We start from the raw sequence: 21,722 nt of genomic DNA, 5'->3' as shown, positions 1-21,722 counted from the left end.
TCCCCACCTTGCCTGTGCTTTCTCTCTCTCTCAAAAATAAATAAATAAATAAATAAATAAATAAATACCTTGCTAGGGGCGCCTGGGTGACTCAGTCGATTAATCGTCTGACTGCGGCTCAGGTCATGATCTCACGGTTTGTGAGTTCGAGCCCTGCGTTGGGCTCTGTGCTGGCAGCTCAGAGCCGGGAGCCTGCTTCTGAGTCTCCCTCTCTCTCTGCCCTCCCCCACTGTGCTCTGTCTCCCTCTGTCTCTCAAAAATAAATAAACATTAAAAAAAAATTTAAAAGAAACTTGCTAACCCAAGCCTTACCTCCCATTAGTTCTCCCATATATTTCCCTTCCCACAATTTGTCATCCTAAAAACTTGAAGTCCCTTTCATCTGCTTTGTCATTTCTCTAAAACTTTATTATTCTTTTGTTAAGAATAACACCTTTTGTCAAGAATAACCACCCTTTGTGTTAACTCATCACTGAGTGTTCCCGTGTGTGTGTGTGTGTGTGTGTAATGCACATATTAATAAACTGTTTTTCTCACGTTAAACTGGTTTTCTGTCAATCTAATTTACAAGGCCCCAGCCAATCAGCTAAGATGGGTGGAGGGAGACCATTTAACGTCTCCTATCAGAAAAATCCATGCAGTTTCTACCTTGCTCTTGGGGACCCTCATGCTTGGAACTGAGCTACCCTGTAAGAAATCCAACTGTCCTGAGGCTACCAGGCTATAAGGAAGCCCATCAACCAGAAGAATCCACATATAGGTGACCTAATTGACCTACTTAGTCCTAAGAGTCTTCCCAGCCCAGGCGCCAGACACGTGCCAGTGCTCCTGTCAATTCACCTCCAACCACTGAGTCTTTTCACCCAGAGCCCCATACCTCCCTGGAGCAGAGATAAGCCATCCCCACAGTGCCCCTTCCAAATCCCTGATTCACAGAATCTGTGAGCATGATAAATGCCCTTTTTTTTTTTTTTAATGTTTATTTATTTTTGAGACAGAGAGAGACAGAGGATGAGAAGGGGAGGCCCAGAGAGAGAAGGAGACACAGAATCTGAAGCAAGCTCCAGGCTCCGAGCTGTCAGCACAGAGTACAACGCGGGGCTTGAGCTCACGAACTGTGAAATCATGACCTGAGCTGAAGTCGGACGCTCAACCAACTGAGCCACCCAGGTGCCCTGATAAATGGCCATTTTTTTATACTACTATCTTTAATGGCCCAAACTTGAAAACAACCCAAATGTCTATTAAGAGTAGAATGGATAAATTGCAGTATATTCATATAGTAGAATATTCTAGGGCAATGAGAACTATTGATACACACAACAACACTGATGAATTTCATAAATATAATGTTGAGCAAAAGAAGTCAAATACAAAAGAATTACATACCATATGATTTTATCTGTATGAAACTTCAAAAAGGCAAAACTTGGGCCAACTGGCTGGTTCAGTCAGTAGAGCATGTGACTCTTGATCTTGGAGTTGTGAGTTCAAGTCCCATGTTGGGCGTGGAGATTAATTAAAAATAAAAATTTATTTTTTAAGGCAAAACTATAGCTAGTGTAGAAATCAGGCTAGTGGTTAGTTTTGGAGGGAAGTAGCGGCTAGGAAGGCAGAAGAGAAGTGTTTCTGAGATGTTAGCGATATTCTATTTCTTCAGGTCAGGCTGGCTACATGGTGTGCCTATTTTATAAAATTTTATAAATTTTATAAAAATTTATTGGGCTCTATACTTTTGATGTGTGCACTTTTATGCTTATAGGCTATACTTCAATAAAAATTTTAAAAGATTCTGGCCATAGCCTACAAATTGATTTCCTAACCCACAAACAGAGTACAACTCACAGTTCTACATAAATGGTGCCCTTTGGAAGCTGTATGGGATAGTGGCCGATGGTGATCTTTCCTCAGACAGCCAAATGGGTATCTCAGGTTCATAAATAAACATCCCCAACACAAAGCCTCCTGCCTATCAGAGCCAACTGCTGTCTGTTCCTGACTACAAAGGCTGTGGGAAATATTATCCTTTCCCTTCAGATGAGGATTGAATTGGAGTGCGACCCTAAAGAAGACAGAAATATCTTGGCGTTTTAAGAACATGGACTTGGGAATTTGATAGATAGTCTTTGAATGGCATGCTGTAAGTTAATTTAACCTTAAATATATTTCATTTTTCGGGGGTGCCTGGGTGGCTCAGTCAGTTAAACATCCAACTCTTGATTTCGACTCAGGTCATGATCTCTCAATGCATGGGATTGAGCCCTTCGTCAGGTTCTGCACTGACATTGTGGAGCCTGCTTGGGATTCTCTTTCTGCCCCTCCTGTGTACATGCATGCTCTCTTTCTCTATCTCAAAAATAAATAAACTTTAAAAGTACATATATTTTTCTTTTCTTTTCTTTTCTTTTCTTTTCTTTTCTTTTCTTTTTTAGCAAGCTCTAGGCCCAACATGGTGTTTGAATTCATGACCCTGAGATCAAGAGTCACATGCTCTAACGGCTGAGCTAACGAGTCTCCACCTTAAAAATATTTCTTTGGCACTCTGTGCTAGCATTTTACATTTACAGTCTCATCTATTATCAGAACAAGCCTATGAAGTAACTAAGTTGCTAGGATTCTCCCCATTTTGAAAGATGAGGCAATTTAGGACTGGAGAGTTAAATAACCTGTTGGAGTTCCCACAGTTAAGTTAATTTAGATGGGTTAGAAATGTCTAAGGATGGAGCCTGACATATTACTATATTTTCTGAGTTGCCTGAATATATGGGCAAAAAATTGAAGGACTGTGAAGTATGAAACTAGTCAACCAAGAGTGGAAGAAAGGGCTTACCGAAGATGCTGAAGATTCTTGGTCAAGGGCAACATCAGGTTAGAAACACATGAATCTGGAGTTTGAGTTTCATCTCCCTTTGATTCATCTTTGACTAAGTTGAGTCATTTCACTGTTTCTTTTTGTACTGTTTTTATGTTTTGTTCCCTTCTACAAATCACTGCTTTTAGAGAAATGATTAAGATCTTTGTGTCTTTGGATCTTTGTATGATTAGCTTCTTTGTATCATTCACATCACTGCTCAGTTCCACCTCCTCAAAAGGCCTTTCCTAACCTTGTCTAAAAGATCCTCCTGGCCACTGTCTCACTCGTTTTATTATTCTTTAGTTTTTTTTTTTTTTCTAGGCAATTATCAATGCTTGTAACCATATTATTAATTATTTGTTTATTGCCTGTCTCCTCCTATAAAACTTTTTTAATGTTTATTTATTTTTGAGAGAGAGAGGCATAGCATGAGCAGGGGAGGGGTAGAGAGAGAGGGAGACACAGAATCCGAAGCAGGCTCCGGGCCCTGAGCTGTCAGCACAGAGCCCGATGCAGGGCTCAAACCCATGGACTGTGAGACCATGACCTGATCCGAAGGGGGACGCTTAACCGACGGAGCTACCCAGGCGCCCCTATCTCCTCCATTATAGTGTGAGCTTCACAAGGGCAAAAAATTGTTTGATTTGTTTACTCAACATCCCCAGTGTCTAGAATAGAGCCTAGAAGGAGTGTACTGGATGCACACTGGGTAAGGAAAAATGGAAAGTAGGAAGGAGGGAAGGGAGGAAGGAAGGAAGGAAGGAAGGAAGGAAGGATGAGAAGGAAGGAGAGAAGGAGACTGGTATAAAGACATTTGAGGACTTTGAGATGACATTTTGTGTTTAAGACTATATTGGCAATACTAGCTGCTGTAAGAGATAAATCCCTTAAAATCTCAATGGTTTAATACAAAAAAGCTTATTTCTTACCCATAAAATAGTCTAATGAAGATGTTCTTGGTTGCATGGTTCTTCTCTAAGTAGTGATTCAGGGATTCACGCTCCTTCCGTATTAAAAATGTGGCTTCCAAGATTGCCTTGGGAGTCATCTCCATTCCTGTCAGCTGGGAGGGTTCAAGGGCATGGAGGGTGATGCATGGGAGTTTTAACGGGCCAGGCCTGGAAGTGCTCCATATAACTTTTGACCACATTCCACTTGGTGTACTTAACTGTAAGGGAGGCTGGGAAAGACAGTCTAGCTGCATGCCTAGTATGAGAAGGAAACAGGTCTGATGAACAGCTAGCCTATCTTGCTGCTGTGGTTAAATAACTTGGTCCCTGTTAAATATCTGGAAATAAAGAGTTTAGAGTAAAATAATTCACTACTGTATATTTGCATTTATAAAATCTGCAAACCATTTGTTTCAGAGAATTTCTAAAGTCTCCATCTATGGTAAAACCATTCCCTATTCTTGAGAGGTTTTCTATTCCTCAGGGAGAGGAAAGAGAGGAGAAACTTGAACTTGACTTTTGTAAAAACTCCATTTGTATCTAAATTGCTTTACAAGATTGTGAAATGTTTAAATATAAGCTATAGTTTTGACTTGATTACAAAATCTGGCACATTTGCCCCCAAAGGTGTGGATTTTCTTTTTTTCTTTTTTAATTTTTTTTTCAACGTTTTTTATTTATTTTTGGGACAGAGAGAGACAGAGCATGAACGGGGGAGGGGCAGAGAGAGAGGGAGACACAGAATCGGAAACAGGCTCCAGGCTCCGAGCCATCAGCCCAGAGCCTGACGCGGGACTCGAAATCACGGACCGCGAGATCGTGACCTGGCTGAAGTCGGACGCCTAACCGACTGCGCCACCCAGGCGCCCCAGGTGTGGATTTTCTAACAGTGTACCTGTCAATACTGAAAAATACATTTCCTAAGGCTTGAAATCTTACCACCTAGAAAGGAACGGATATTTTTTTAATTTCCAAATTCTAATTTAGGCCCAGGTGAAGTCTGGTGTTTCCACTGATTCCCTTACTATAATGTTTCTTTTTTAACTTAATGCTTGCAAGACTATAAGCTCTGAAAGAATGAGTTTCAAGCCATTGGTCAGAGGGGTAGAAAGGGGATAATAGGAAAGAAATAAACATCCACACTTTTTGTCAAGACTGTGCTAGGCACTGTGCCCATGCACTTGACTTCCATTAATCCTCACACTGACCCTACAAAGAAGGTAGTGGGATCCCATATTTATTGGTGAGGACCCTTTGTCTCTGGGAGGCTAACTAACTCACTTGTGTTCCCAACACAGCAAGGGACACAGCTTGGATGTGAGCTGAGGTGGGTCTGGCTCCAAAGTCCATACTCTTGACTTGACCAGACTTGGAAAGAGAATGAAAATGAAGAACTTAAGAAATGAGCTAGAGGTCAACACTGATGAGCCCTGGAACATGATTCCTTAGTCTTCTCTTTGCTGGAAATGATTAACTCCTTTATATCTCTGTTAGCCACTACACTGTAGAAAGACTGAAGTCACCTCTACAGTTAGAGCCTCAGATCCCACTACCAGATTTCTGATGTTTGTAATCACTATTAAAATCACCTTGCAAGGAGTTTTTCCAAAGTAGCTGTCTGTAGGAGCAATCAAGTTCCATTCCTGATTTTGACTGGGAAGTTTTGGCCACCCTGATCACGCCTCCATGGGAAAAATGAAACTGACAGATTAAGGGAGCAATTCCAAGAATAATTTTGGCATTCGATTTAAGACTGGAAAATAATTTTCCTTCTTATTTGGGCAAGGAAAATGCCTCAGGGACAGTAAAAGCCTACAGGAGAGGTTTAGCTGAAAGCCCTTTTTCCTCTTCCCCTTTGCCAGGCTCATGTCTGTTAAACAGCTGAACTATTTGCTACCTTCCTGAGTTTGTACTCAGTTGTTTAAAGCAGGCCTGGAAATATGCACATCAGTAAAGTAAAAAATTAAGCCAAATAGCAAGACTTCAGATTGGGACAAACAACAGTCTTTGCAAGTACAAGAATTAAGCTAAAATTCCAGCCTTATCTAGGAGGTAAGTTTTTTGAATCCTAATTATTATATTTTGCAATATTGAATATATGTATCATTTTTGGAAAAGCCACTCCTTTAGAATCTTCTTGGATTGATACTATTTTCACCCTTTCTCAGTTATTGCATATAAAGGAACAATTGTGCTAAGACTCATTCCCTGTAAACTGATACAATCTTCTTGGAATCTTGATGAAGCATACATTGGCAACATATATCAAAATTGCAGCACAAAATTACATACTTTTTGACTCAGAAATACCACATCCAGGAATTTATATTATATACATACTTGCACATGTACTGATATATGAACATGGTTATTCTGCACCATAGTTTATATAAAGGCAAAAAGATGGAAACAACTGAAATGTCAAGAGGACTAGCTGAGTAAATCACAGTACACATAAACAATGCAATAATATGCAGCCATCAGGATGAAAAAGGAAGCTAATATTTAATGTACTAATATTTAATAATCTCTAGGATATATAGTAAAACCTTGACTTCTGAGCATAATTCATTCCGGAAACATGCTTGTAATCCAGAGCACTTGTATATCAAAGTGGATTTCAAGAACTTTTGGCTCAATTGTGATCATGTGACATTCAGTATCATATACTACTCGTATTGCAAGACATCACTCATTTATCAAGTCAAAATTTATTAGTAATGTTTGCTCGTCTTGTGGAACACTTACAGAACAAGTTACTCATAATCCAAGGTTTTATTGTATTGTGTTTTTTTTTGCGGGGGGGGGGTTGGGGTTTTTTTGTTTTTAAGGTTTATTTATTTATTTTGAGAGAGAGAGAGAGCAGGAGGGGCAGAGAGAGAAGGAGAGAGAGAGAGACAATCCCAAGCAGGCTCCACACTATCAGTGCAGAGCTGGACAAGGGGCTCAAACTCATGAACTGTGAGATGACCTGAGCTGAAATCAAGAGTAAGCTGCTCAACCCACTGAGCCACCCAGGCACCCCTCTAGGATATATTGTAAATGAAAAAAGCCAAATGTATAACGATGGTGCAAGTATAGGCAAAAGTTAATTTGTATAGGGTGTACATATGTTTTTGCTTTATATGCAGAAACTAGCTCTGGAAGGACACAGAGAAACTTGTAACTTTGGTTATTTGAGAGAACTGGGTAGCTGGTGAAAAAAAGACTTCCTTGTATGCTTTTTGTATCTTTCAAGTTTTGAACTATATCAACAACATGAAAGGATGATGTTTTAATTGAAAAGGCTGAGAATTAAAACACATCACAAAATAAGAATAACTAACAGTTTCTTTAATAATATTTCTTTTTCCTTTAAAAGATAATCAATAACAGAAATTGTGGAGTTATATGTTGCACCATAAGATCTGGACAGTTGAAAGCTCTCTTTATAATAACTTTGTTTGTTTGTTTGTTTTTAGTTTAATTTTATTTTTTATCAAAAAAATTTTTTAATGTTTATTTATTTTTGAGAGAGAGAGAGAAACAGAGTATGAGTAGGGGAGGGGCAGAGAGAGAGGGAGACACAGAATCTAAAGCAGGCTCCAGGCTCTGAGCTGTCAGTACAGAGCCCAACATGGGGCTCAAACCCATGAAAAGCAAGATCATGACCTGAGCTGAAGTTGGACACTTAACCACCTGAGGCATCCAGATGTCCTGTTGTGGTTTTTTTTTAAGTTTATTTATTTATTTTGAGAGAGAGAGAAAATGAGAGTGAGCCAGTGGGGTGGGGGGGGGGGTGGGCAGAAAGAAAGGAAGAGAGAGAGAATCCCAAGCACTGATAGTGCAGAGCCTAAGATAGGGCTTGAACTCACAAACCATGAGATCAAAACCAAGAGTTGGACACTTACCAACTGAGCCACCCAGGTACCCCTACAATAACTTTGAATCAAAGAAAAATCCAACAGAATATCCAAGACTAAACTGCAAACTATATAGAAGACAAATATTATGAAATTTCTAGATATTTTCATGGTTTCAAAGTGTCTCTTCATATATTGTTTATTAGTTGTAAGGAGCACAAGAGTATACAGTGAAGAAACTGGGCAACACCTTGACTGGATGATTGAAATTAATATCGTCATAGAGGCAGAAAGATATCTTGTGACAAATAACTTATGGGAATGTAAAACCAGGTTGTAATCAGAAGTAAACCCAAACTGAAGAACTGATCTATATTCTTTTTTTTTTTTTTTTTTAAGTTTATTTACTTACTTTGAGAGGGAGAGACAGAATCCTAAGCAGTTTCTATGCCAACCAGTACAGAGCCCCACACAGGGCTCAAACTCAAGAACTGTGAGATCATGATCTGAGACCAAGCGTCCATTGCTCAATGACTAAGCCGCACATGAGGCCCATCTGACCTGTATTCTTTTAAAAATGTCAGTGCTGTGAAACATGGGTTATTTCACATTAAAAGAGACTAAACAGACATGACAACTAAATTCAACTAAATGTCTTCCAATTCAACTAAATGTCTTCCTGGACTGGGTCTTGCACTAACAGGAAAAACAATATTATAAAGAACATTATTGGAACAATTCACAAAATGAGACTATGGATTATAGATTAGATTAAAGTAATGTACCAATAGTTTTGTATGAAATGTTGTCCTTCAGGGGTGCCTGGCTGGCTTAGTAGGTAGAGCATGCAACTCTTGATCTTGGGGTTGTGAGTTCAAGCCCCATGTTGGGTGTAGAGATTACATTAAAAAAAGAAAAATCTTAAAAAAATGAAATGTTGTTCTTCAGAAGTACATGTAATTGTAGTAAGAGGTGTAGTAAAGGAGAGTCATATATGCAATTTACTCTCAAATGGTTGATAAAAAATTATGCATAATTATGCATGCATCGATATACATCTATAGAGACAGTGAATTACAAAGCAAATGTGGCAAAATGTCAAAAATTGATAGATTTTTTGTGAATGTACTGATTGCAACTTAATTGTTCACTTTAAAATGGATAATTTTAGGGTTCCTGGGTGGCTCAGTCAGTTAAGGGTCTGACTCTTGATTTTGTTTCAGGTCATGATCTTGTGGTTCATGGGTTCAAGCCCCACACTGAGCTGTATGCTGAGAGCATGGAGCCCGCTTGGGATTCTCTCTCTCTCTCTCTCTCTCTCTCTCTCTCTCTCTCTCTGTCCCCCCCCAAACATAATAAACTTTAATAAATAAATAAGTGAAGTAGTTAATTTTATATTATGTGAATTTCATCTCTATGAAAAAAGATTGATGGATTTCAGCAAAGGGTATTAGGGTATCCAGAATTTCTGTGTACTAATCTTGCAATATTTCTATAAATTTGAAATTATAAAAAATAAAGAAGAAGAAGAGGGGTGCCTGGGTGGCTCAGTCAGTTAAGCAGTTAAGCATCCGACTTTGTCTCAGGTCATGATCTCACAGCTTATGAATTCAAGCCCTGTATTGGGCTCTCTGCTGTCAGCACAGACCCTGCTTCGGATCCTCTGTCTGCCTCTCTCTGCCCCTCCCCTGCTTGCACTGTCTCTCTGCCTCTCTCAAAATAAATAAATAAATTTAAAGAAAAAAGTTACAGAATCTCTATGTGTCACTTAGTTTCCAGGAAAATGGACACCCTAATAGGTGGTTCAACAGAGAAGATTTAATTTTGAAATTAAAGCACTTTAGACAGATCTTAAAGGACAGAAAGAAGGAAAGGGACACTGAGGTAACTTCAAGGTAATGCCTGCAGGTAGCAGCTGCCATGCTCTGACAGAGGTCCCACTGAGCTGAGACTCAGGCCTCTGAGGGGGTACAGTGGGGCTGGTTCAGGGAGCATGGGAAAAGAATCTGGAGGCTAAAACCAGCTGCTGTTGCTACCACCATAGTAAAAAGGCATTGATGGCTGAAGTTTGAGTTTCCTTCTCCTGCCTTCAAGCCCCCCTCTAGTATCCCCTACTGGTAGAACCTAAAAGCAGCCAGCTGACACAGAAGGAATACAGCTTGTAGAGTTCCAGCCCCACCTCACAAAGTCCAGCATGGAGGATTCAAAACCACTAGCATGTAAGACTCAAAGTACTTGGAAAAGCAATTCTTTCTGGATTTGGATTTGACAGATAATAGCTTAACAATAGACATGCTCTACATACCAGAATTCTGAGACGCATATATAAAGCCCACCTTGAAAGAAAAGTCACAGTCTTAAATACAAAGACTAATATAGATTGATTCACGTTATTTAATAATAATGTATATTTATTTAATGTATCTTATTTAATAGTAGTAGTATTAGTATTAGCATTTGTAACTTCTATAAACTGACCCCAAACACTAATCTAACAAATACTGAACCACTGCTCCTATGGAAAATATAGAGTTAGCTTCCTGTGGCCCTCTGGTCACAATATTTTTGTCAAATAATCAATGCATAACTTTGTTTATGGGTGTTTTGCTTAAAAACAGCTTGTTTATTATATATTGTTAATAGATTAACATTGAAGTCATGCTCAACAGCGCTATAACTCATGTCTAAATAAAGCTAATATAACACACGTAATTTTTCCTTAAGGTACATCACAACATTCTTGCACTTAGGAATATTAGGCAGCACCTCAGCACTTAATGTAAGGGTATAAACAGTGAAATCACAAGTAAATAGATAAACAGCCACACAAAAATGTGGAATAAGAAGGCAGAGTGTCACCTTATTCAACCTCAGATAGGAACAAGAACAACAACCAACTAATTTTTTTTTGCCATTCTGCACATGTCTGAGAATGACTTCAAAAGCACCTGAAAACTGACTGTATGTAAGTGTGGTAGGCAATACTGACATAGCTCTAGCGATCCCTAATACCTGTATTCACACCCTTGTGAATTCTCTTCCCCTGGAGCATGGACTAGACCTAATGATTTCCTTCTAATAAATAAAATTCAGCAGTAGTGATGGATTGAAACTTCTGTAAGTAGATTACTGTAGGGGAGGAAGAAAATCCTTTGCTTTTTATCCTTCTAAGTCCTCAGCTAGGGCCTTTGTAACAAAAGACATATTAAAAGAGAAAAACAAAATGACATTATTAACATGCATATCTCATATATACATGGGAGAGACTTGGAAAGAGTAACTCAAAGAGGTGGCTTAGAACTCTGACTTATATATATCTTCAACAAAGAACAATAAATCTGTAGAGAAATGTCAGGGCAAAGGAAAGTAATTTTACACTTCCAAGGGCGGCAAACTGTGGGAAAGTAAATATATGGGAAACTAATGGCAAATAAAAGCCAGTTAGGGAGTGCCTGGCTGGCTCAGTCCAAAGAGCATGTGACTTGATCTTGGGGTTGTGAATTCAAGCCCCACTTGGATGTAGATGTTACTTAAAAATAAAATCTTAAAAAAAAAAAAAAAAAAAAAAGAAAAGGCTATTTAGTAAAATTTGTTATGTAGATTCCTCTAGTGTCACCTCCAGGATGCTATGGGTCTAAAATTGTCTCTGGTAATTAACTTTTGTCCTCTCTGGTAGAAAGGGGAGGAGGGATACCTTTTAATATTTATGTCCTACTTTTGGGCAAATGGGGGGAGGGCAGGGAGATTTTCTTGTATCTGCTTCTCAATTGTATTCAGCTCAAAATAATTCTTATTTTTGTTTGTTTTAAGTTTATTTATTCATTTTGAAAAAGAGAGTGCATACATGCAAGTGGTGGAGGGGCAGAGAGAGAGGGAGAGAGAATCCCAAGCAGGATCTACACTGTCAGTGCAGAGCCTGATGTGGGCCTTGATCTCACAAACTGTGAGATCATGACCTGAGCCAAAATCAAGAATCAGATGCTTAACTCACTGAGCCACCCAGGTGCCCCTCAAAATTATTTTTACAACAAAGAGACCTATTTTGGGGTGACATATCCTAGGTGACATATTCCTTCATTACAAAATACTGCTACTGTCATCTTACTGGTCGTTTTTATCCCCGGCTGTTCTCTCATGCCTGCTCTGTTGGTGAAGGCCAGCTGTCAAGGAATTAACAGCCAACCTCAGACCAACAGCCAAAGGGGAACTGAGCCACTGAGTTTGGAAGTCGTTCTATCCCAGTTGAATCTAGGGATGACTGTGTTATTGGCCAATACCTTGAACGCAGCCTCACCATAGATCCTAAAGCAGAGGGCCCAGTAAAGCTGGGATTTTTGACCCACAGAAACTATAAGATAATAAATGTATTCTGTTTTACAGACACATGGGAAGACGCTTAACATCACTAATCTTCAGGGAAATGCAAATCAAAACCACAATGACATATCACCTTACACCTGTCAGAATGGCTATTATCAAAAAGACAAATAACAAGTGTTGGAGAGGGTATGGAGAAAAGAGAACTCTTGTACACTGTTGGTGGGAATTTAAATTTTTTTAATGTTTATTTTTGAGGGGGAGAGAGAGAGAGAGAGAGAGAGAGAGAGGCAGAGTGTGAGTGGGGGAGGGGCAAAGAGAGGGAGACACAGAATCTGAAGCAGGCTTCAGGGTCCAAGCTGTCAGCACAGAGCCTGATGCAGGGCTCGAACCCATGAACCATGAGAATATGACCTGAGCCGAAGTTGGACAATTAACCTACTGAGCCCCTAGGTGCCCCACTGTTGGTGGGAATTTAAGTTGGTGCAACCATTATGGAAAACAGTATGGAGTTTCTTCAAAAAATTAAATATAGGACCAGCAATTCCACTTCTGGGTATTTATCCCAAGGAAACTAAAATACTAACTTGAAAAGGTATATAGAGGTATATGTTCACTGTAGCATTATATACAATAGCCAAGACATGGAAACAACTTTAGTGTTCACTGAAGGATGAATGGACAAAGAATATGCAGTATGTAGGGATGCCTGGGTGGCTCAATTGGTAGAACATGAGATTCTCAATCCTGGGGCTGTGAGTTCAAGCCCCACATTAGGCATGCAGCCTACTTTAAAAGAAAGAATATGTGGTATATATAAAAACAATGGATATTACTCAGCCATAAAAAACAATGAAACCTTGCCATTTGTGACAGCATAGGTGGACCGAGAGGGTATTATGCTAAGTGAAATGAGTCAGAGAAAGGCAAATACTATATGATTTCATTTATATGTGGAGTCTAAAAAACAAAACACATGAACAAACAAAAAGCAGAAACAGACCCATACATACAGAGAAGAAACAGATGATTGTCAGAGGCAAAGAGGGTATGGGAGGATGGGCAAAAAGGAATGAGGGGAGTAGTAGGTATAGGCTTACAATTATGGAATGAATAAGTCACAGGGATGAAAGGTACAGCAACAATGCGTACAGTCAATGAAATTGTAAGTGTTGTATGGTCACAGATGGAAGCAACACTTGTGGTGAACACAGCATGACATACAGAGTGTCATATCACTATGTTGTACACCTGAGATGAATGTACCATTGTGTGTCAACTATAATTTGATTTTTTTTTAAGTATGTTGTTTTACATCACCAAGTTTTAAGGTAATTTATTAACAATAATTAGTAATAGGCAACTAATACAATAAGAAAAATTAAACAAATTAAGCACTGAGTACAAAAACATTTTTAAAACCAGAATAAACATAAGGAAAGCAAAGATTGGGTGCCTGGGTGGCTCAGTCGGTTAAGCATCCAACTTCGGCTCAGGTCATGATCTCAGGTTTGGGAGTGCGAGTCTCACATCCGGCTCTGTGCTGACAGCTCGGAGCCTGTAGCCTGCTTCAGATTCTGTGTCTCCCTCTCTGCCCCTCCCCCTTGAGTGCTCTCTCTCTCTCTCTCTCTCTCTCCTTCAAAAAGAAACAAACATTAAAAAAAATTAAAAAAAAAAAGGAAAGCAAAGATCAAATCCAAAAATCAACAAATTAGAGATTTAAAAAATTGTAGAACTGAAAAATAAATCCAAGAACCAACTTTTTGAAATGCAGTAAACTACTAACTTACCCAAGAAATAAAAAAGAAGAGGGGCACCTGGGTGGTTTAGCCAGTTAAGCACCCAACTCTTGATTTTGGTTCAGGTCTTGATCTCACAGTGAGATTGAGCCCCATGTCAGGCTCTGCACTGACAGTGGGGAGCCTGCTTGGGATTCTTTCTCTCCCTCTCTCTCTGCCCCTTCTCTACTTGCACACACATGCACTCACTCTCTCTCTCTCTCAAAATAAATAAGCATTAATAAAAATAATAAAAAAGAAGAAAACATGAATATACAAAATAAAAATGAAGATGGGAAAATAAGCACAGATACAGAAAATTTTTATTTTATTTTTTGTTTATTTTTGAGAGAGAGAGAGAGCAGGGGAGGGGCAGACTGTGGATCTGAAGCGGGCTCTGCAATGACAGCAGGGAGTCTGATGCCACGCTTGAACTTACAAACCATGAGATCATGGCCTGAGCTGAAGTCAGACACTTAGCTGACTGAGCCACCCAGGTGGCCCTAGAAAAAGATTGTAAAGGACTTGGTTGAGAGGTCAGTCTACTCTCTGTTGGTACTGTGTCTCTTCAGCTTGAGCAATAGCTCCAATAAAGCCTTGCCTGCCTTTACTGGGCAAAGGAAAGAAGAAAGAAAGAAAAAAGTACTTGATTGGAAAAGAAAGAAAGAAAGAAAGAAAGAAAAGGAAGAAAAGAAAGGAAGAAAGAGAGAGAGAGAAGGAGGGAGGGAGGAAGGAAGAAAGAATAAAGAAAAGTACTTGATTCAACTTTATAAATTATTAAAATTACTAAAAGAAAATGTTTATTTCATACATGAGTCCCTTCCTTTTCCCTATGGGGAAGTCAAATGATATAAATATAGGCTTTGTGGCTTTATCCTATTCTCTGTAACTGAGGGTGAAATTGGGTGAAAATCTTACAAAGCAGTATTTTTCAATCTGCATGTCACAACCTATCAATGGTTATGAAATCTGTGTAGTGAATCTTGATCAGAATTTTAAAATAACATAGAATATAAAAATCAGAGTGGAATACATGTTATTAATAAAATATAATAAGGATAAGTGTTGTTTTCATAAAACTTGTACTTCAGATATGTGTGTGTGAATGTGTACACATTAGTTGTGGTATAAAAGTGTATTTTTGACTCTTTGTCCAAGTCAAAAGCATTTGAGATTCACTAGTGTAGGTCTCGGGGTATGTGGAAAGTAATTACATACACAAAGATAACTCCCTAGAGTATCTTTAATTGGGAGCCCCAACACAGAAACAGGATGGTACAACTTTTATCCATTAAAATGTATGCCACAATCTTATAGGTTTCAAACTGACTCATTTTTTCCAGGGGTTAACTTTGCTTTCTCTACCTGCTGTATAGTATCATTGGAGATTTCCATCTGTTCCAATGATCTTGTATTTCATGGCAACTGTTAGACTTCTTCAGTTTTATCCATTTTAAAATTATGGGTGCATGTTTTTTATATCGAGAATTTGTTCATTTCTTGCTACATGGTGGATTCCTGAATTTTATGTTATTTTTCCTTTAGTTTTAAGTTATATATATGTTTTCCATATGGAATCTATCTGCCAAACATATGGAAAAACAAAATAAAAACACTGAAGATCAAGCCATTTCACCAGCCCTTTGGGTTGCCCTTACCTCCTAACTTAACTCCTTCTTCCTGCTCTTCTCTGCTTTCCTCCTAAATATTGCATTGAGAAGGCATATTGGCATTCCTCTCTCTCAGCCTTCACTCTGGGGGAAGGGCTGTCATGGTATAAATAGACCAATGGAAAGGCCTATGTATCAGGGAACCGAACACTGGCTAACAGCCAACAAAGACCTGAGCTCTGACAACAGCCACACAACTGAGCTTGGAAGTGGATCCTCCCCTAGTTGAGCCTTGAGACGACAGAGGATCTGTCCTGGCTGACAACATAATTGCTTCCTTGTGAGAGACCCTGAGCCGAAACGAAGGACCCAGCAAAGATGTATCTGGATTCTTGACCCACAGAAACTGTGAGATAATGTTTGCTGTCTTAAGTTGGTATGATTTGGGGTAATTTGTCACACAACAAAGGGGCAAGTCACCCATTGTTTGAGCTTTGGTTGGAGATGTGGCTCAGCCTCTATCAGAGGTGTTGAAAGGAGCCAGGTATGGTTTGTCCTCAATTCCTGATGAATTTGGGCACATGTGAGCACATGACCCAGGCTCACCCTATCCAGGAAGGGCCTAGGATTTAGCGACCTAAATCCCTAAAGAAGAAGGGATGGCTGGGGCGCCTGGGTGGCGCAGTCGGTTAAGCATCCGACTTCAGCCAGGTCACGATCTCGCGGTCCGTGAGTTCGAGCCCCGCGTCAGGCTCTGGGCTGATGGCTCGGAGCCTGGAGCCTGTTTCCGATTCTGTGTCTCCCTCTCTCTCTGCCCCTCCCCCGATCATGCTCTGTCTCTCTCTGTCCCAAAAATAAATAAAAAACGTTGAAAAAAATTAAAAAAAAAAAAAAAAAAAAGAAGAAGGGATGGCTGAGGAATGATTCTTTACAATGCCCTCCCCTCACCCCCAGCTACACCAAGTGTTCCACAGCAGAGGTACCAATGCCAACTCCCTAGCAAGACTGTTCCTTCAGAGGACTCTGGCCCTCAATTTCCCTTATCTTTAAAATGGAGATAACAACAGTTCCTTTAATGTAGGTTTGCTGTGAAGATTACATGAATCCAAATGAAGTGCTTAGGTCAGCATACTGGCATACAGTAAGTGCTATTTTATTTTATTTTATTAAAAAAAATTTTTTTTAATGTTTAATTAGTTTTGAAGGAGAGAGAGACGGAGAGTGAGCGGGGGAGGGGCAGAGAGAGGGAGACACAGAATCCTAAGCAGGCTCCAGGCTCTGAGCTGTCAACACAGAGCCAGATGTGAGACTCGCACTCACAAACCGTGAGATCATGACCTGAGCCGAGGTCAGACGCTTAACGGACTGAGCCACCCAGGGGCCCCTAGTAAGTGCTATTTTAATGTTGACTTTTATTATTATTTTATACGTGAGGAAATTAAGGCCCAGAACAATAATTTGCCAGGATTGGAACTCATACTGAACAAGTGGAAGGGGATATAAGAAAATGGGAGCTCCTTACCCCTTTGCTTTTAGGAAACTTGTAGAAAGATGCTCTAAAATTGAGAGTTGCTGACACTGAAGACAGAGAATCAATGGGAGAGTTTTGAGTAACAATGTGGAGTCATGCTTTACCACTCCCAAGGCATTTGGTCTCCCCTGCATGGGAGAGAGTTCAGATTCCCAGTGTAGTTTGCTTCTTCAGGGTTGAGCTGCTAAGAAACCTCGAATTGAGTAGTGGGATCAGGGCAGCTCCACGTTTTCCCTGTGGGCTATCTCAAATAGTTAACACTTCCTGAGAGCTTACCGTGTGACTGGCACTAGTCTACCACATGCTTTTTTTTTTTTTTTTTTTGGCATTAACTTATCCCAGAAACCTTATGGGGTAGTTACTATCTCCATTTTACAGATGAGGGAACCAAAACACAGAGAAGTTAAGTAACTTACCCAAGGTCACACAGCTAGTGAATAGCAGAGCTTTGAATTTGGGCAGTTTAGCCCCAGATTATGCTCCTAACCACTGTGTTTCCCTGCCTCTCAGGTGAAGTGGTTCAGTCCTCCCAACCTCTAAGCAGTCTCGTGCAAGCACTCAGCAACTACCTCATGTGCTGGTCACTATGGTCGGCTGAGTGCTGGTGCCCAAAGATACCCAAATCCTAATGTCCAGAACCTGTGAATGTTACCTTGTATGGCAAAAAAGATTTTACAGATGTGATTAAACAGAGATTATCCCAGATTATTCAGGCAGGCACTAACTGTAATCACAAGTGCCCTTATGATAGGGAGCCAGAGGGGATTTGAGTATAAAAGAGCAAGTAGGAGACCTGAGGGTGGAAGCAAGAGGTTGGAGTGATTCAAGGAAGGAGTCAGGAGTTAAGGATGAAGGCAGCCTTGAGAAATGAGAAAGGGCAAGAAAATGGATTCTGTCATACAGCACCAAAAAGAGCCACTCTGCCTGCAACTTGCCTTTAGCTCAGGAAAACTGATTTCAGACTTCTGACTTCAGGAAGTGTAAGAAGGGGCACCATAATGGCTCAGTCAGTTAAGCATCCGACTTTGGCTCAGGTCATGGTCTCATGGTTGGTGAGTTCAAGTCTGGCATCGGGGCTCGCTTCAGATCTTCTGTCTGTCTGTCTGTCTCTCTCTCTCTCAGCCCCTCCCCAATCGAGGTCTTCTCTCTCTTCCTCCCTCTCTCTCTCTCTCTCAAAAATAAACATTAGGGGCGCCTGGGTGGCTCAGTCGGTTAAGCGTCCGACTTCAGCTCAGGTCACGATCTCACGGTCCGTGAGTTCGAGCCCCGCGTCCTGCTCTGGGCTGATGGCTCAGAGCCTGGAGCCTGCTTCTAATTCTGTGTCTCCCTCTCTCTCTGCCCCTGACCCGTTCATGCTCTGTCTCTCTCTGTCTCAAAAATAAATAAACGTTGGGGCGCCTGGGTGGCGCAGTTGGTTAAGCGTCCGACTTCAGCCAGGTCACGATCTCGCGGTCCGTGAGTTCGAGCCCCGCGTCGGGCTCTGGGCTGATGGCTCGGAGCCTGGAGCCTGTTTCCGATTCTGTGTCTCCCTCTCTCTCTGCCCCTCCCCCGTTCATGCTCTGTCTCTCTCTGTCCCAAAAATAAATAAAAAACGTTGAAAAAAAATTAAAAAAAAAAAAAGAACAGAAAAATCAGTGTTTAAAAAAAAAAAAAAATAAATAAATAAATAAACGTTAAAAAAATAAATAAATAAAATAAACATTAAAAAAAAAGAAGCACCATATTGCAGAGATGCTGAACCAAAAAAAAAAAGTGTAAGAAAAAAATTTGTGCTTTTTTAAGCCATTAAATTTGTGGTCATTTGTTACAGCAGCAATAGGAAACCAATACAGTCACCAACTTCAAGGGTGCCTCATTTCTGGGGTCACGGCATTAGGGCAGGGATTACAGGCAATTCTACCCCCATTGTCCCTGCCCCCCATCAGTCATCTGTCACATCATATGCCAGCAGCTTCCATTCCTTCATTCACATATTTACTGAGTGCCTCTTAGGGTCTAGGCACTACTAGAAGTCCTGGGCTTATAATCAGCAGTAAACAAGACAAAAATGTTACCTCACAGCTTCCATTCCAATGGAAGAGAGAGACCAAACACACACAAATGAAAAAATAAATTCTCTGGAGACAATTTGTTTAGCTTAGGCCTCAGTCATTACTCACCTGGGAAACTTCACCTGCCTTTTCATGAAAGACATCCTTGTCCAGTTTCTTTGTGAGCCAGACCCTGTGTGAGGCTCCTTCACTCTTGGGCCTCCTCACCCCAACCAATGCATTTACCACACCAGAGTTCTTTCCTTTTTTAAAAATTTTTAAAAGTAATCTCCACGCCCAACATGGGGCTTGAACCCATCACCCCGAAACCAAGAGTTGTGTGCTCCACCACCTGAGCCAGCCAGGTGCCCCCAGTGTTATTTCTTCAATGGCCCATCATCTCTGAGGGATCAAGACCAAATTCCTTAGCATAGCTCAAAAGATCCTTCTGGCTTTGGTTCCTGTTCCCCACTCAGCCTCATCCCACCCTTCCCTTGCTCTGCCTGACCTTGCCCTCCAGTTCAGCTGACCCGCTGGTGTTTTTTAACAAGGCCAGGACCCTTCTCTAGGCCTTTGTCGGCCTACTCACCTGCCTAGGATGCCCTTCCCTATTCCTCTTATGGAAAGCCTTACCAGGACCCCCAAGTCTGGGTTGGTTTTCCAAGGTTGGTCTCCTCCTTGGGGAATGGGACTGCCCACTTCATTTGTCTTGGAATTGTTAGTGTGCTGTACAAAACCTCCAGGCACACAAGAAGCCCTCATAAACATTTCCTGAATGAACGAGTGTAAGTGAAGAGGTTTCGCACATCTAACCCTAGGAGTGAAGAGAAAGAAGTCATTCATGAGAGCTAGGTGTGCCTTTCAGAGAATGTGAAATTTCAGACATGCTTTGTGGAAGGGCCAAGGCTTGGCAGGGCTTCTCCAGGCTGGCAAGCTGGAGCGGGTTTTGGGAGACCAAGCTGAGCTTAGAAGGTTGGGGAGGAGGCTGAGGGGAGGAAGCTTATTAGTCATGGCTGCAGGAAGGAAGTTTGAAGAAAACAGAAAGGTTTTTAAAATCACCTTGTTGAGGTGCGCGGGCCTTCATTATTTAGGTGTCAGAAAACTATTACAGGGGGCAAGTTGTTGGGCTTCGATGTACTGGACCATTAGGAGGCCCTTCTCTAGAGACGTGTTACAAAGAGCCACTTCTTAACGCACGTCTCTGCCTGGTAAACCACTCATCCCTGAAGGAAAGAACTGGAATGCTTCTTCCTTTATTTGGGCCAGGCTGCTTTCAGATGGCTCAGACTGCCCCCCTGGGAAGGGAGAGGAAAAAGGTAGGAGGAAGAAGTCAGAGCTAGGAGGCAGTCAAGCCCCAGAGAAGACAAGTTGCTAGAGAAGCCCCAGAATCTTCAGTGGGCTGATTCTGTGATCCGTAGGCACTCTTAAAGCTGGAAGGGGAGTGGTATTGTCTTTGTGTCTAAAGCTTGTTTATTCCCCTGGGGCTGGTTCTTTGATTGCTGTGCTTTAGACTATTTGCATATCAATTAGACACAATGGAACAATAGTCACACAAACCCCCAGGTGGGCTGGTCTCTGGACAGAGTTGAAGGAAGGTTGACCTTCAACTCTTCTGGGAATCTCTACAGCAATTTAAGGGACTGAAGAGCTTATTCAGAAGATGGGCTGGGTGGGGCCCAAACTTGTATTCTTTTTTAACTGTTTTCAGGCTGAGAGGAGATAGGAGAGGATGACATTTCTCTCTTGTACCAGCTCCCCAGCTCCCCCTCACTCCAGCCCTGCGTGCTGCCACTTTTCTCCACATCCCCCCACGCGCTGCCACTAAAAGGGCAGCGCCCCACTCCAGTTGCCACCAGATGTAGAATTTTCCAAGGGGCTAGCATTTCTGGTTGTTCCTGATCTGTGAGTGAATCCTGATGCCAAATCTCTTCCCTGTGTCTGTGTCTTGATCCCTTCACCAGCCCCACATGGTGTCATTTCACTCAACATTTCTTTAAAGACTGGTGTTGTCCTCTCATACTGAAGTGGTTGCTACTAGTGACATTGTGGAACTTTTGCAGAAAAATGGAGCCCTTCAGTGATTGAGGAATAAAAAATGTTTAAATATAATTTCAAAAAAATTGAGGACCTTATATACATAGACATCATGCCTCTTGTAGAAAAGATTGCTCATCACTAATCCATGCTTGGTTTACTGCCTTCTCAAAGTTTCACAGGAGAGGCATACAGGTCCCTTAGTAGCCAAGACTGTGGGATCTGTGAACCTTGAGGCTGTGTCATTTATTCCGGAAGCTGACACACAGCTGACATTCAGTAAACACATTCGTATATTTAGGAGCGAAGCCACCAGTAGTCTCTGGGCTGACTTCTCCCTCATGCCCCACCCTTTCTGCATAAATCATCAACTCAGGTCTCACTCCTGCAAAACCAAACCAAACAAGTATCTCCATAACCCCTCCCCCACCTCACCCCACTCCCTCACTTGCCCCTGCCGGCTTCCTTAGCTCCCTTTGTAGGAAAAAAGAGCTCCACTTCTATTCACTCACTATCCCCCAATATTATGAAATCTGCCTTGAGCATCCATTACTCACAGAAACTGTACCCACTACATTCGTCAGTAGCCTCTTCATTGAGAAACCAGTCCGGCCCTGTTTAGTCTTTAGCGTGTGCTGTTGTTGATGGTTTTACCTGGACATGCTTCCATCATGGCTTCCCCAACGACATGCTATTCCAGTTCTCTAAGGACCTTTTCAGGCCACTTCTCCCTTCCTCCACTTCAGAGCCTTTTGTAATTTTTACTCATGACCTCA

At 41.1% G+C, this 21,722-nt stretch overlaps 2 protein-coding genes across 2 annotated transcripts in view; one reads left to right on the top strand and one right to left on the bottom strand.

Moving 5' to 3' along the window:
* Positions 1 to 21,685, bottom strand: part of REST (RE1 silencing transcription factor) — a 90,206-nt gene extending 68,521 nt beyond the window's left edge. Inside the window, exon 1 of the mRNA XM_060655724.3 lies at positions 21,601 to 21,685. The gene's annotated coding sequence lies outside the window, so the exon portion shown is untranslated. The remainder of the gene's footprint in view (positions 1 to 21,600) is intronic.
* The window catches only part of SPINK2 (serine peptidase inhibitor Kazal type 2), a 94,115-nt gene that overhangs the window by 39,021 nt on the left and 33,372 nt on the right, over positions 1 to 21,722 (top strand). The window lies entirely within an intron of this gene.

The sequence above is a fragment of the Panthera onca genome, chromosome B1, assembly GCF_046562875.1.
Source record: "Panthera onca isolate mPanOnc1 chromosome B1, mPanOnc1 haplotype 2, whole genome shotgun sequence".
Taxonomy (NCBI): domain Eukaryota; kingdom Metazoa; phylum Chordata; class Mammalia; order Carnivora; family Felidae; genus Panthera; species Panthera onca.
Note: the sequence above shows the minus strand (reverse complement) of the source record. Positions and strands in the feature narration are given on the sequence as shown.